Below are 13,050 nucleotides of genomic sequence, written 5' to 3'. Positions count from 1 at the left end.
AAAAAGGAGGATGCTGTCAGTGTTCTATGAGGAGAGAGTAATGAGGGCTTGGCCCCGCCCCTCAGCCCCTTAAGAGCACAGTGGAGTGCAGCAAGACAAAGCTAGATGGCGCTCGTTGCTCCTTGCCTGACTCCTTTAAGGTATCAATTGCCTTGGGGTTCAGTTGCCCCCAACTTGGCTTATTTGCCCCCCCCCCAGCTTTATGTGTTTGTTGATGTAACTCTTTTCCACTTGTTTCTGACAAGATTTTTCAGCCTTGGGCTTTTCTTGTAGAACAGACTTATACACAAGTATTACACAGTCATGTGCCATGTAGGGGCATTGCTTTCAATGGCTGACTGCATAGATGTGGGATCACATACCTGTAATGGGGCTGAGAATGTGGCTCAGTTGGTAGAGTGCTTGCCTAACATGCAGGAAGCCCCGGGTTCAGTTCTCAGCACTGCATGAAACCATGGACGTTGGCGCACGTTTATGATCCCAGCATTGGGGATATGGAGGCAGGAGGATCAGGAGGCCAGGATCATTCTAGGGTATGTAGCTAGTTTGAGGCCAGTGTGGGATACAGGAGACTCTAAAACAAAACCAACCAACCAACCAACCAACCCCCCCCCAAACAAAACAAAACAAAAACCAAAACCATGCAAACAAAACCCAAGAAAATAAAGATGTGGTAGGATTATCAGCCAGTGTTCTCTAGAGCAACAGATAGAAAGAATGCATCTATGGGGTTTATTAGATTGTGGTCTAAGTAGTCGAACAACCCAGAAGTTGCTCAGTCCTCCAGGCTGGATGTCTTAGCAGGCCCTCAACCAGGCCCTGAGAGCCTGGAGGATTCATGGAAAACTGAAGATGTCAGTCTACTTTTGGAATCAAAAGATGTTGGTCCTAATGTTTGTGAAGTAAAGCCTCGTCAACAATGGATTTGACAATAGGATTGAGGGCAAGTAGGAAGAAAGCAGTTTCCTTCCTCCAAGTCCTTTTGGCTGGCATCAAAGTGCCACCCAGATTTAGGGTGGGTATTTCTGCTTCAAATAATCTAATTAAGAAAATCCCCAACCTCTAAAACAAATAGAGAAACCCTGTCTCTAAAAACCAAAAAAAAAAAAAAAAAAAAAAGAAAGAAAGAAAAGAGAAAAGAAGAGAAAGAGAGAGAAAGAAAGAAAGAAAATTCCTCACTGGAGTGTTTACTAGCTTGGTCAAGTTCCAGATTGATTGCAGTCAAGCTGATATCCAAGATTAGCCCTCCAAAGAGCCACCTAGTGGTTCAGTCATAAAACACAAGGACCTGCAGGAGGCACTGAAAGAGTTTTCTATCGCCTAGTGGCACCGGAGATTCCATGATATCACAATGCAGCATTTATGTATTCGGAGTGATCCTGGGGTAGGCCTCCTGACGGAGAGGGTTAGTTGTTTTTCTGTCTGGTGGATTCACACCCAGGTTTCCTAGTCTCAGTTTTTTTTCTTCTTTTAAACAGGTCTTGCCTCAAGTTTATCTGTAAAAACAACAGGGCACGGTCACCTGCAGATAGTGTGTAGGTGTGTTACACCAGTCCATCTGCACAATGGCAGAAACCTTTTCTATGGGACCTTCACAGGGGCCTGGGCACCTTTGGGAGCCTGAGCTGAAACCCGGGCCTTAGATGGAGCCGAGGCCTCTGCCTTGGTTTGAACCTTAGGCTTGGGTTGGCAGAGCCTACGACCCTTGGCCATGTGGCTTCTAATCCGCTTCTCAGGCTTGGGGTGAACGATGAAAGCAAGGCGGCTGAGTTTGCGGCTCGGCCCTTTGGCATCTTGGGCTTCACCACGTTGGGCTTCACAGGGTTCTTGACGGCCTCTGCGTGCACACTCATTGCCTTCGCACTGTTTGCCTGCATCTTCTTCAGGCCTCTTTGTTGTGTTTCTTGGCAAAGCGCATGACCCTCAGGTTGTGATTGGGGTTTCGTGATGCCATTTTTGTACCATTTCCTGGACTTGTTGTGTGTGGTGTGGTTCTTGGACTTGGCCATGTTTGAGTGGTATCTGGTGGCTCCCGAAGAGCCTGGGACCGGAAGAGGAAGAGAAAGGCCGCAGTGCAGCACGGGAAGTAGGGCTGATGCCGTTTTTGTTTTTTGTTTTTGTTTTTTTTTGTTCGTTTACATGTATGTATGAATGCATGCCGTGCCCGTGCACATGTCCTTGGAGGCCAGACGAAGGTATTGGGTCCTCTTAGCTAGAGTTACAGGAGGTTGTAAGCCACCTGATGTGGATGCTGGGAACCAAACCAAACTTGGTCCTGTGGAAGAACAGGAAGTAGTCTTTGCCTCTTGGCTCCTCTATCCAGCTCATTAGTTATGGTCCCGTTCTTGGCATTCACATTCTTACCTGCTGAAGACTTCACCCACTATTTGTTTTTCAGCAGTGGAGGGTTCACTCCAGGATTGTCAGGACTACCCCAGTCATGGAGACAGTGGCTGCTGAGCACAGTTGGGCTTCATGGCAGCTTCCATAGTTTTGATGGCTTAGATAAGAATGGCACATTGAATGCTTGGTACCACGTTGGAACTGTTTGGGAAGGATTAGGAGGAGTGGCCTTGCTGGAGGAAGTGTTTCACTGGGAGCAGGCTTTTTCTTTCTATATTTTTCAGGTTCCATCCCATTTTATTACGGCCCTGCCCTTGTCTTCCGAGACGAATGGCTGTTTAACACATAACCCAAACACCCTTACCATGGATCTTGTTAACATTCAGAGGTCTCCCCTATTTCTTTCTCAGCACATTACATCAAAACAGAAAGTAAATCATTTAGTCCCTCTCAGGAAAAGCACTATTATGACAGGAAACAAAACATGTCACGGATTGGACCAAATACCCAGCGCCTGAAATAACTTCCAATGTAACAGGAACATAAATAGGCCCCCAAAAGCATATACATCTATATATTCCTGTGTGTACATATATACTAAAGAAATTTGGTGTCTACCCCCAAAGTTATTCAGAAATAATAACATTCCTTCTCAGCTAAGGAAGGCTGGGTGCAAACATCCCTTCTCAGCTAAGGAAGGCTGGGTGCAACATCCACACTACAAAGCAAGTGTGGCTTCGGCCTTCCTTCTGTGTACTGATTATGCCTGCCAGACAGTCCCTCGCTGGGACACACATAGGACATCTCTTTGCTTCACACCCTAGGTCTAGCAGATCCAGTGTTTGTAGGAAAGTGAGCCTGGGAAGTTGGGGGCAGGCTTTGAGGCTTCAAAAAACTTGAGTTCCTGTATGCCTCCTACTTGCTGTTGGAAATGTGAGCTGGTAACTGGTCCTGCTGCCATGTCTTTTCCCTGCCATCATGAACTAACTCTCTGGGACCACAAGCCCAGATTCTTTTCTCAGTTTACTTGGCTATGATGTTTTATCACAGAGTTAGAAAAGTAATTGGTGCAACAGTTAAGGGGGTGGGTAGTGGTAAATATAGTTCCAGCTGTAACTGTGGCTGCGAGGGATGCAGAGGGGCAGTAGGAGACAGGCCTCTGGATGGTGGTTACGGAGATTCGTTTTGAGCAGAAATTCACTCACACTGAAGCATTTTTAGGCATTAGAGAGGAGCCACTAAGTTGGGCTGAAGATTACCTGTGTCAGCCAGCATGCTCAAACTGGCTTCTGTGGCCGAGGCTGCTGGGTCACAATTTCATGCTTCCTTACAGCTGAATAAAATTCCACTGTGTACCATGTTCTCCTTATCTGTTCGTCTGCTAAAGAACATTGTGAGTAGAGCAGCAACCAACGCAGTTGTGCAAGTTTCTCTGTGAGGAGCCCTTTCATGGGGAACCTATAGCTGGGCCATAAGATAGCTTTCTGGCTATCCTGGAGCTCACTTTGTAGACCAGGCTGGCCTCTGTCTGCCAAGTGCTGCGATTAAAGGCATGCGCCATTGCACGTGGTTTTCCTACTGGTTCTGTCTTTGCTTTATTAATTTACTGTTTTTGCTAATTGTTCTTTGACAGTGTTGTACATGTATTTAACATTTTGGTCATCTTCACCTATACCATTTTTTCATCCTCTCACACATTGAATCCCTTCCCTTCTTTCTGATAGCAAGCCATCTTTCTTATTTTCACCTGTCTTTTGAAAAAGAGTACATTTTAATTGATTTGTTTTGTGAAGTGTGTGCATATGTGTGGACATGAGTGCCACAGCACTTGTATGAAGATCAGAGGACAACTTGTTGGTATGACAGGGATTGAACTCAGATTGTCAAGGCATGGCATTGAGCACCTTTACCAGCTGAACTATTTCACCAGCCTGTCTTTGTGTGTGTGTGACCTACTTAAAGGTTTTTTTTTTCCTTTGACAAGGTCTCTCTACATAGCTCTGGCTGTTCCAGAACTCACTATGTAGGCCAGGCTGGCCTTGAACCCATAGAGATCCACCTGCCACTCATTCCCAAGTGCTTAGATTAAATGCTACATCACTAAGAAAATGACTTTTCCTCTCTCAGCAGTCATCTCTGCTAGGCAGAGGGCCTCCTAACTCCCCTTCCTTACCTGTAGTGGAATATTTACAGGCTTCATCTCGTTCAAGTCTTGTTCCCGTGACTACAGCTGCTGTGAGTTCATGATACCATGCTATATCATATCCAGAAGACATCATTGAAAAAGGGTTATTTTATATAGATGATTGTTTACTTGCATGTATGTATATGTACCATTTGCATTAAGTGCCCTCAGATGCTAGAATAAGGCATTTAATTCCCTGGAACTGGAATCACAGATGGTTGTGAGCTGCCATGTGGGTCCTTGGAATTGAACCCAGGTTCTCAGCAAGAGCAGCCATTGCTCTTAACCACTGAACCATCGTTGTAGTCCCCGGAAGACAGCATTTTATAGCACCCATCTACATCTTCTGGCTGTTGTGTTCTTCCCACCTCCTCTTCCATGATGTTTCCAGAGCCTTGGGAAGATTGACACAGATTTCTCATTTAGGTTGAGCATTCAACCATCACTTATTTTCGTCATACTGAACAGCCATGAGTCTCTGCACTAACTATTCCCACATCCAAATGAAGCTTTTCTGACCAAGGTTGAGGGCAGCACGAATCTGGGAATAAATGGGAATATTTAGAAACATTGACACTGTGTTCATGTAGCAAAACAAAACAAAACAAAAACCCACTGTTGTTGGTCGTTTTTACTCTTTTGGGGGACCCACCATCTAGCTCCCAAATAAATCACACACAGAGGCTTATTCTTATTTATAAATGCCTGGCCCTAGCTTGGCTTGTTTCTTGCCAGCTTTTCTTTAATTATCCCATCTGTCTTGAGCCTTTTTCTTTCATTCTTACTCTGTGTCTCGCTGTGTAGCTGGGTGGCTGGCCTCTGGAGGCCTCTTCCTTCTCTGGTTACTTCTTTTTTTTCTTCCAGATTTCTCCTTATATATATTCTCTCTGCCTGCCAGCCCCACCTATTCTTTCTCCTGTCTTGCTATTGGCTGTTCAGTTCTTTATTAGACTAAGCAGGTGTTTTAGGCAGGCAAAGAATCACAGTTTCACAGAGTTAAACAGATACAGCATAAACCAAAGCAATACATCTTTACGTCAGTAAATGTTCCACAGCATAAACGAAAGTAACACACCTCAAAATAATATTCTACTACAACTCACCACGATAATATGACCTTTCAAGTCATGGGGTTCCAAAAATTTTTTTTGTTTTGTTTGCAGAAAGGATGTTACTGTATCACTGTGTAGTCCTTGGTTGTCCTGAACTCACTATGTAAATTACACTGGCCTTGAACTAAAAGAGATCTTCCTACCTCTGCCTTCCAAGTGTTTGGATTAAAGACATTCACCACCATGCTCGACTGTTTTGTGTTAATTATGTGTATGTATGTGTATGTATTTGTTATACGGGTTTGTGCTTGTGAGTGCAGGTGTATTCAGGTCCTGGAGTTGGAATTATAGGCAGCTGTGAGCTGCCTGATGTTGCTGGGAACTGAGCTTGGGTAGTTATTGTTGTTTTCTTCTTTCTTTCTTTCTTTCTTTCTTTCTTTCTTTCTTTCTTTCTTTCTTTCGTTCGTTCGTTCTTTCTTTCTTTCTTTCCTTCCTTCCTTCCTTCCTTCCTTCCTTCCTTCCTTCCTTCCTCTCTCTCTCCTTTCTTCCTTCTTTTCTTCCTCCTCCTTTTCCTCTTCTTTCTTCTTCTGACATGGTCTCACTATGTAACCCTGGGCTGCCTCTCCCTTCTGAGTGCTGGGATTAAGGTGTGTACCATAACCTCCAGCTGACTTTGAGTTCTCTGAAAGAGCAGTGTGTAATCTGAACCACTGAGCCAACTCTCAGCTCTTTCGCACCACCTGGTGAATGGGCTTTGGACTAGTTTTTACAGAGTTCCTCCTGGAGAGTAGGGGATCTCAGAAAACAGTTCGTCACCCCATAGCTGTCTTGCCATTATTGCACTAGTAGGCCCATCTTTCCTGGAAGGTTGGTCTTAGTACACAGCTGTGTAAAATACGGATGACTTTCTCCCTCAGTAGCTTTTGTAACACTGTCAGATCTATGAAGGACATCCAACACGGAGGAAACTTCCAGCTCAGTTCCAGCTGGATTTTTTCTTTTTATTGAAAATAAAATTTTTTCCTCACCTAAAATATCCTGATTACAGTTCCCCTTTACACCTCCTAGTTCCTCCCAACCTCTCCTCCCCTTCAATCCACTCCCTTCCTGTTTCTCATTAGAAAACAAACAGGCTTCTAAGGGATGATAATAAATAAAATATTGTAAGATAAAACAAAAGCTAACACATCAGAATTGGACAAAACAGAAAGAAAAGAGCCCTAGAGAAGGCACAAGAATCAAAGACCCACAAGTTTGCACACCTAGGAATCCCATAAAAACACTAAACCGGAAATGTGTATGTATGTGTAGCTGTAGGTGTAGCTGTAGGTGTAGATGTACATGTAGGTGTAGATGTGTATGTAGATGTATAGGACAAGGTACTGACGTGTGCAGGCCCTGTGCATGCTGCTCCAGTCCTTGTGAGTTCACATGAGCTTTGCTTACATTGATTGAGATGCCTTGTTTCCTTGGTATCCTCCATCCCCCCTGGCTCTTACACCCTTGTTGCTTCCTCTTCTATGGGGTTCCCTGAGCCCTAAGTGGAGGGATGTAATAGAGACATTCCAATTAGGACAGTGTTCTAAGGCCTCCCACTCTTTGCGTGATGTCTCACTGTGGGTCTCTCTCTCTCTTTTTTTTTTTGTTTCATTTGCTGCTGGAGGAAGTTTCTCTGAAGATGGCCAAACAAAACACTGATCTATAAGTATAGCAGAATGCCATTAGGGATCGTTTTATTAATACCTTTTCTTTTGGACTAGTAGTACTTGGTTTTACTAGTCTGGGCTAACTAGTTCCAGGTTCTTGGTCACCCAAGCAGAGTGTTACAACTTGTGGAGTGGGCCTACGTCAAAACAGACATTGGCTGGTCACTCTACAGGTTTGTGTCACTATTGCACCAACATGTCTTGCAGGCAGGACAGCACTGTAGATCACAGGGTTTGTGGCTGGCTTCGTGTTTATGCTTCTCTTTTGGTAACAAAGATGCTGATGCCAGCATTCATAGGTATAAGCACCGGTTCTGTTTCTCCAAGTTCAATGAGTTGTGTAGGTGTTTTTTTCAGCAATAAGGCCTCGCAATTATCTTGTGGAGATGGTCTTATTGTCTTGACAACAGTCTGGGTTGTTTGGGGGGGATTCCTATGGGACCCTGTTGGCTGAAAACTTAATGAGATGTAGCCCAATCCTTGTACTGGAGTCTTCATTTGGTGACAACAAATGGCTATTTGGGGGCATTGTCTCCTTTTATTTGGTGATTTCATTCTGAGTGTCTTCACATGTGTATATATTTTAGGAAGTTTCTGCTGTATTAGGTTTCCATACTACACCTCAAATGACCCTTAATTTTAACCATTTCTCCTCATATTCTGTCCCTTCTCTCCCCTCCCCTCTCTTTCCTCACTTGATCCTTGTAAGCACTAGTACTTACTGAGCCAAGGTTACCTGATACGGCTGATGATAAATGACTCCTACAGGTCTTGTTGGAGGGATCACAGCAAGAATGATTCTGCAGCAAGTTTATTACAAGCAACCAGACTTCTTATACCTTTACCAGAAACAGAATACATTGGAAGTTTCCAGAATCAACACTATTGTAGTTGTCAGAATACAATGACATTTGCAAGCTACACATTATATGCAAGGTCAATGTCTAAGACCAGTTGTCCAGCCAAGCTTCTATATGCTTATCTGACTTGTAAGGAACACACAGAAAAACAACTGACCTGAATGCTTCACTACCCGAGGCAGTACCTTGGGTTCTCTGGAACTGAAAGACACATAGTAGTACTCCAGGAGCTGTGGTCTCTAACCTGAAAAATGGATGACACCGGTCTCAGGGCAGCTAGATCAGGTGAAATCCATGGTTACCTGCAGCTCCCACCTTTTTTCATTTTGTATTTTTCTTTTTTTTTATTCTTCTGTAATATAATACATCCTGACCAAAGGCTCCCCTCCCTCCACTCTCCCTGCGCCCTCCCCTCTCCTCTAGATACACTGCTTTCTGTTTCCCTTCAGAAAAGAGAAGGCCTTCCAGGGGTATCAACTGAACATGGTATAACAAGATGCAATAAGGCTAGGCACGAGGAAAGACTTGAGCCCTTCCAGGCCCCAACTTCCGGCGATCTGAGCTTCAGGTGAGCTTGGGTCTCTGGGGGGACACTCATCCCCTCGATCTTCCTGGGGCTGCTCCTGGCATCAAGAAGACCCGCCCACACAGGAAAGACATGAGCCCTTCCAGGCCCCAACCTCCGGTGATCCCAGCTTCAGCCCTCCCAGACCCCAACCTCAGGAAATCCCAGCTTCAGGCAAGACATCAGCCCTTTCAGGCCCCAACCTCCAGTGACCCCAGCTTCAGCTTCAGCTTCAGTGTCAGCATCCCCAGCTTCAGCTTCAGGAAGGAAGGAGACCAGTGGAGACGGAAAGACCCCACCTGCACCCACTGGAAGAAGACATGGAAAGAAGACAGAATAAGAGCACACTCAGCAATAGAAACACCAACATGACTCCACCAGAATCTAGAGAACCAACGCCCACAAGACCTGAAAAGCACTGCATAGATGAAGCAGAGGAGACAGACCTTAAAAAGTATTTTATGATGATGATAGAGACCCTCAAAGAGGAAACGAGGAAATCCCTTAAAGAAATAGAAGAACAAACAAACAAAAATCCATGAAATGGGGAAAAATTCAAGACATAAATCTCTCAAAGAATCTAAAGAGTACCAAGAGAAAACAACCAAACAAATGAAGGAAACAAACAGTTGAAGGATTGAAAGCTGAAATAGATACAATAAAGAAAACACAGAACGAGGGGATGCTGGAAATAGAAAAGCTGGGTAAATGATCAGGAACTACAGATGCAAGTATCAACAATAGAATACAAGAGATAGGAAGAGAAACTCAGGTGTTCAAGACTCATTAGAAAATATACAGTCGTCAACCAAAGAAAATCTCAAAACCAACAAATCCCTAACACAAAATATCCAGGAAATATGGGACACCGTGAAGAAGCCAAACCTGAGAATAATAGGTATAGAAGAAGGCGAAAAAATACAGCTCAAAGGTACAGAAAACATTCAACAAAATCATAGAAGAAAACTTCCCTAACCTAAAGAAGGATATGCCTATGAAAATACAAGAATCTTACAGAACACCAAATAGGCTGGACCAGAAAAAGAAGTCACCTTGCCATATAATAATCAAAACATCAAACCTACAGAATAAAGAGAAAATATTAAGAGCAGCTAAAGAAAAAGGCCAAGTAGCATATAAAGGCACACCTATCCAAAAAACACCTGACTTCTCATTGGAAACTATGAAAGACAGAAGATCCTGGACAGATGTCCTACAAACGCTAAGGGAACACTACTATATCCAGCAAAGCTCTCAATTACCATAGATGGAGAAAACAAAATATTCCATGACAAAGCCATATTTAAACAGTACGTATCCATGAATCCAGCTCTACAGAAAGTGCTAGATGGAGGGCTGGAGAGATGGCTCAGGGGTTAAGAAAGTGCTAGAAGGAAAACCTAGACCCAATGAAGATAACTACACTCACAAAGACACAGGCAATAGATAATCCCACTTTACTATACGCCAAAAGAAAAAGGGAGGAGAACTTACACAAAATAACTCCACTACCAATAAATCAAGCACAAACAAGAATCATCAATCTATGGTCATTAATATCCCTCAATGTCAACGGTCTCAATTTGCCAATAAAAAGACACAGGCTAGCAGAATGGATACAAAGAGAGAACCTATCCTTCTGCTGCATACAAGAAACACATCTCAACATCAAAGACAGACGTTACCTCAGAGTAAAGGGTTGGGAAAAGATTTTCCAATCAAACGGACCCTAGAAACAAGCGGGTGTAGCAATCCTAATATCTAACAAACTAGACTTCAAATTAAAATCAATCAAAAGAGATGAAGAAGGACACTTCATATTCATCAAAGGAAAAATACATCAAGATGAAGTCTCAATTTTAAACATCTATGTCCCAAATACAAAGGCACCTACATTCTTGAAAGAAACATTACTAAAGCTCAAATCGCACATAAAATCTCACACACTAGTAGGAGGAAACTTCAACACTCCGCTCTCACCACTAGACAGGACCTCCAGACAGAAACTTAACAAAGAAACAAAAGAACTAATAGAAGTTATGACCCAACTGGGTTTAACAGACATCTATAGAACATTCCACCCAAACACAAAGGGATATACTTTCTTCTCGGCACCACATGGAACCTTCTCTGAAATTGACCACATAAGAGGAAACATAGCAAATCTCCACAGATACAAAAAAAATGGAATAACCCCCTGTATCTTATCAGACCACCATGCAGTAAAATTAGAATTCAACAATAACATAAATCGCAGAAACCCTACAAACTCATGGAAATTGAACAGTGCACAATTGCACCATCCCTGGGTAAAGGAGGAAATAAAAAAGAAAGACTTCCTCGAGTTTAATGAGAATGAAGACACAACATACACAAACTTATGGGACACTTTGAAAGCAGTGCTACGGGGAAAGTTCATAGTACTAAGTGCCCACATGAAGAAACTGGAGAAGAGTTATACTACAGAATTAACAGCAGAACTGAAAGCTCTAGAACACAAAGAAGCAAATTCCCCTAAGAGGAGTAGATGCTAGGAAATAATCAAATTGAGGGCTGAAATCAATCAAGTAGAAACTAGGAAAACAATACAAAGAATCAATGCAACGAAGAGTTGGTTCTTTGAGAAAATCAACAACAAGATAGACAAATCTCTGTCCAAACTAACCAAAAGACAGAGAGCATGCTAATTAACAAAATCAGAAATGAAAAGGGGGACATAACAACGGACACTGAGGAAATCCAGAGAATCATGGCACTGAGGCCATCTGGACCTGGGCTTTTTTTGGTTGGGAGACTTTTGATGACTGCTTCTATTTCCATAGGGGTTATAGGTCTATTTAAATTGCTTGTCCTTGATTTAATTTTAGGCCAGATTTTGGGCATAGGCTTGTTGTACCAGATTTTCAGAGGAGTTAATACCTATATTCCTCAAATTATTACTCAAAATAGAAAGAGAAGGAACACTGCCCAATTCATTTTATGAGTCCAGTCACCCTGATACCCAAAGCACATAAAGACTAAACAAAGAAAAAAATTACAAACCAATTTCTCTTGTGAACACAGATGCAAAATACCAATAAAACATTCACAAGCTGAATCCAAGGACACATCAAAAAGATCATCCACCATGACCATCCCAAAGAGACAGGAATGGTTCAACATATGGAAATCAGTCAATGTAATCCCCCATATAAACAATATGAAAGAAAAACAACACAGAATCACCTCACTAGATACTGAAAAAGCCTTAGAGTAGATCCAACACCTTATATGATTAAAGTAATGGAGATACTATGGATACAAGGGACATATGAAAACATAATAAAGGCAATGTACAACAAGCCTATGCCCAAAATCAAATTTAGTGAAGAGAAACTCAAGGTAATTCCACTAGAAACAGGCACAAAACAAAGTTGTGCACTCTCCATATCCATTCAGTTTAGTACTTGAAATTTTAACTAGAGCAATAAGACAACTGACAGAAATCAACGGGACTACAAATTGGAAATAAAGAAGTCAAAGTATCATTACTTGCAGATGATAAAAGGGCTGAAAAAGAAATCAGAAAAACATCACCCTTTATAATTGCCACAAACAACATAAAATACCTTGGGGTAACGCTAACCAAACAAGTGAAAGACCTTTATCTCAAGAACTTTGAATCTTTAAAGAAAGAAATTAATGAAGCCCTCAGAAAATGGAAAGATCTCCCATGCTCTTGGATAGGTAGGATCAATGTAGTAAAAACGGCAATCCTGCTAAAAGCAATCTACAGATTCAATGCAATCCCCATTAAAATCCCAGCACAATTCTTCACAGACCTTAAAAGAACAATAATCAATTTTGTAAGGAAAAACAAAAGACCCAGGATAGCCAAAACAACCCTGTTCAACAAGGCAACGTCCAGAGGCATCACCATCCCTTATTTCAAGCTCTATTATGGAGCTATAGTCCTGAAAACAGCTTGGTATTGGCACAAAAATAGACAGGTAGATCAATGGAATCGAATTGAAAACCCTGATATTAACCCACACACGTATGGACATCTGATCTTTGACAAAGAAGCTAAAAATATACAATGGAATAAAGAAAGCATCTTCAACAAATGGTGCTGGCATAACTGGAGGCTGGCATGTAGAAGAATGCAGATCGATCCATGTTTGTCGCCATGCACAAAACTTAATTCCAAATGGATCAAAGACCTCAACATAAATCCAGCCACACTGAACCTCTTAGCAGAGAAAGTGGGTGGTACCGTTGAATGAATTGGTACAGGAGACAGCTTCCTGAACATAACACCAGTAGCACAGACAGTGAGATCAACAATTAATAAATGGGA

At 42.5% G+C, this 13,050-nt stretch overlaps 1 protein-coding gene and 1 pseudogene across 1 annotated transcript in view; one reads left to right on the top strand and one right to left on the bottom strand.

The window, feature by feature from the left end:
* Cd320 (CD320 molecule) overlaps positions 1 to 13,050 on the top strand; it is a 71,813-nt gene that overhangs the window by 21,119 nt on the left and 37,644 nt on the right. The window lies entirely within an intron of this gene.
* LOC101839151 lies at positions 1,582 to 2,009 on the bottom strand (annotated as a pseudogene).

This window comes from Mesocricetus auratus, unplaced genomic scaffold, assembly GCF_017639785.1.
Source record: "Mesocricetus auratus isolate SY011 unplaced genomic scaffold, BCM_Maur_2.0 Super-Scaffold_100676, whole genome shotgun sequence".
NCBI lineage: Eukaryota > Metazoa > Chordata > Mammalia > Rodentia > Cricetidae > Mesocricetus > Mesocricetus auratus.
This window is presented reverse-complemented; position numbering and strand designations above follow the sequence as displayed.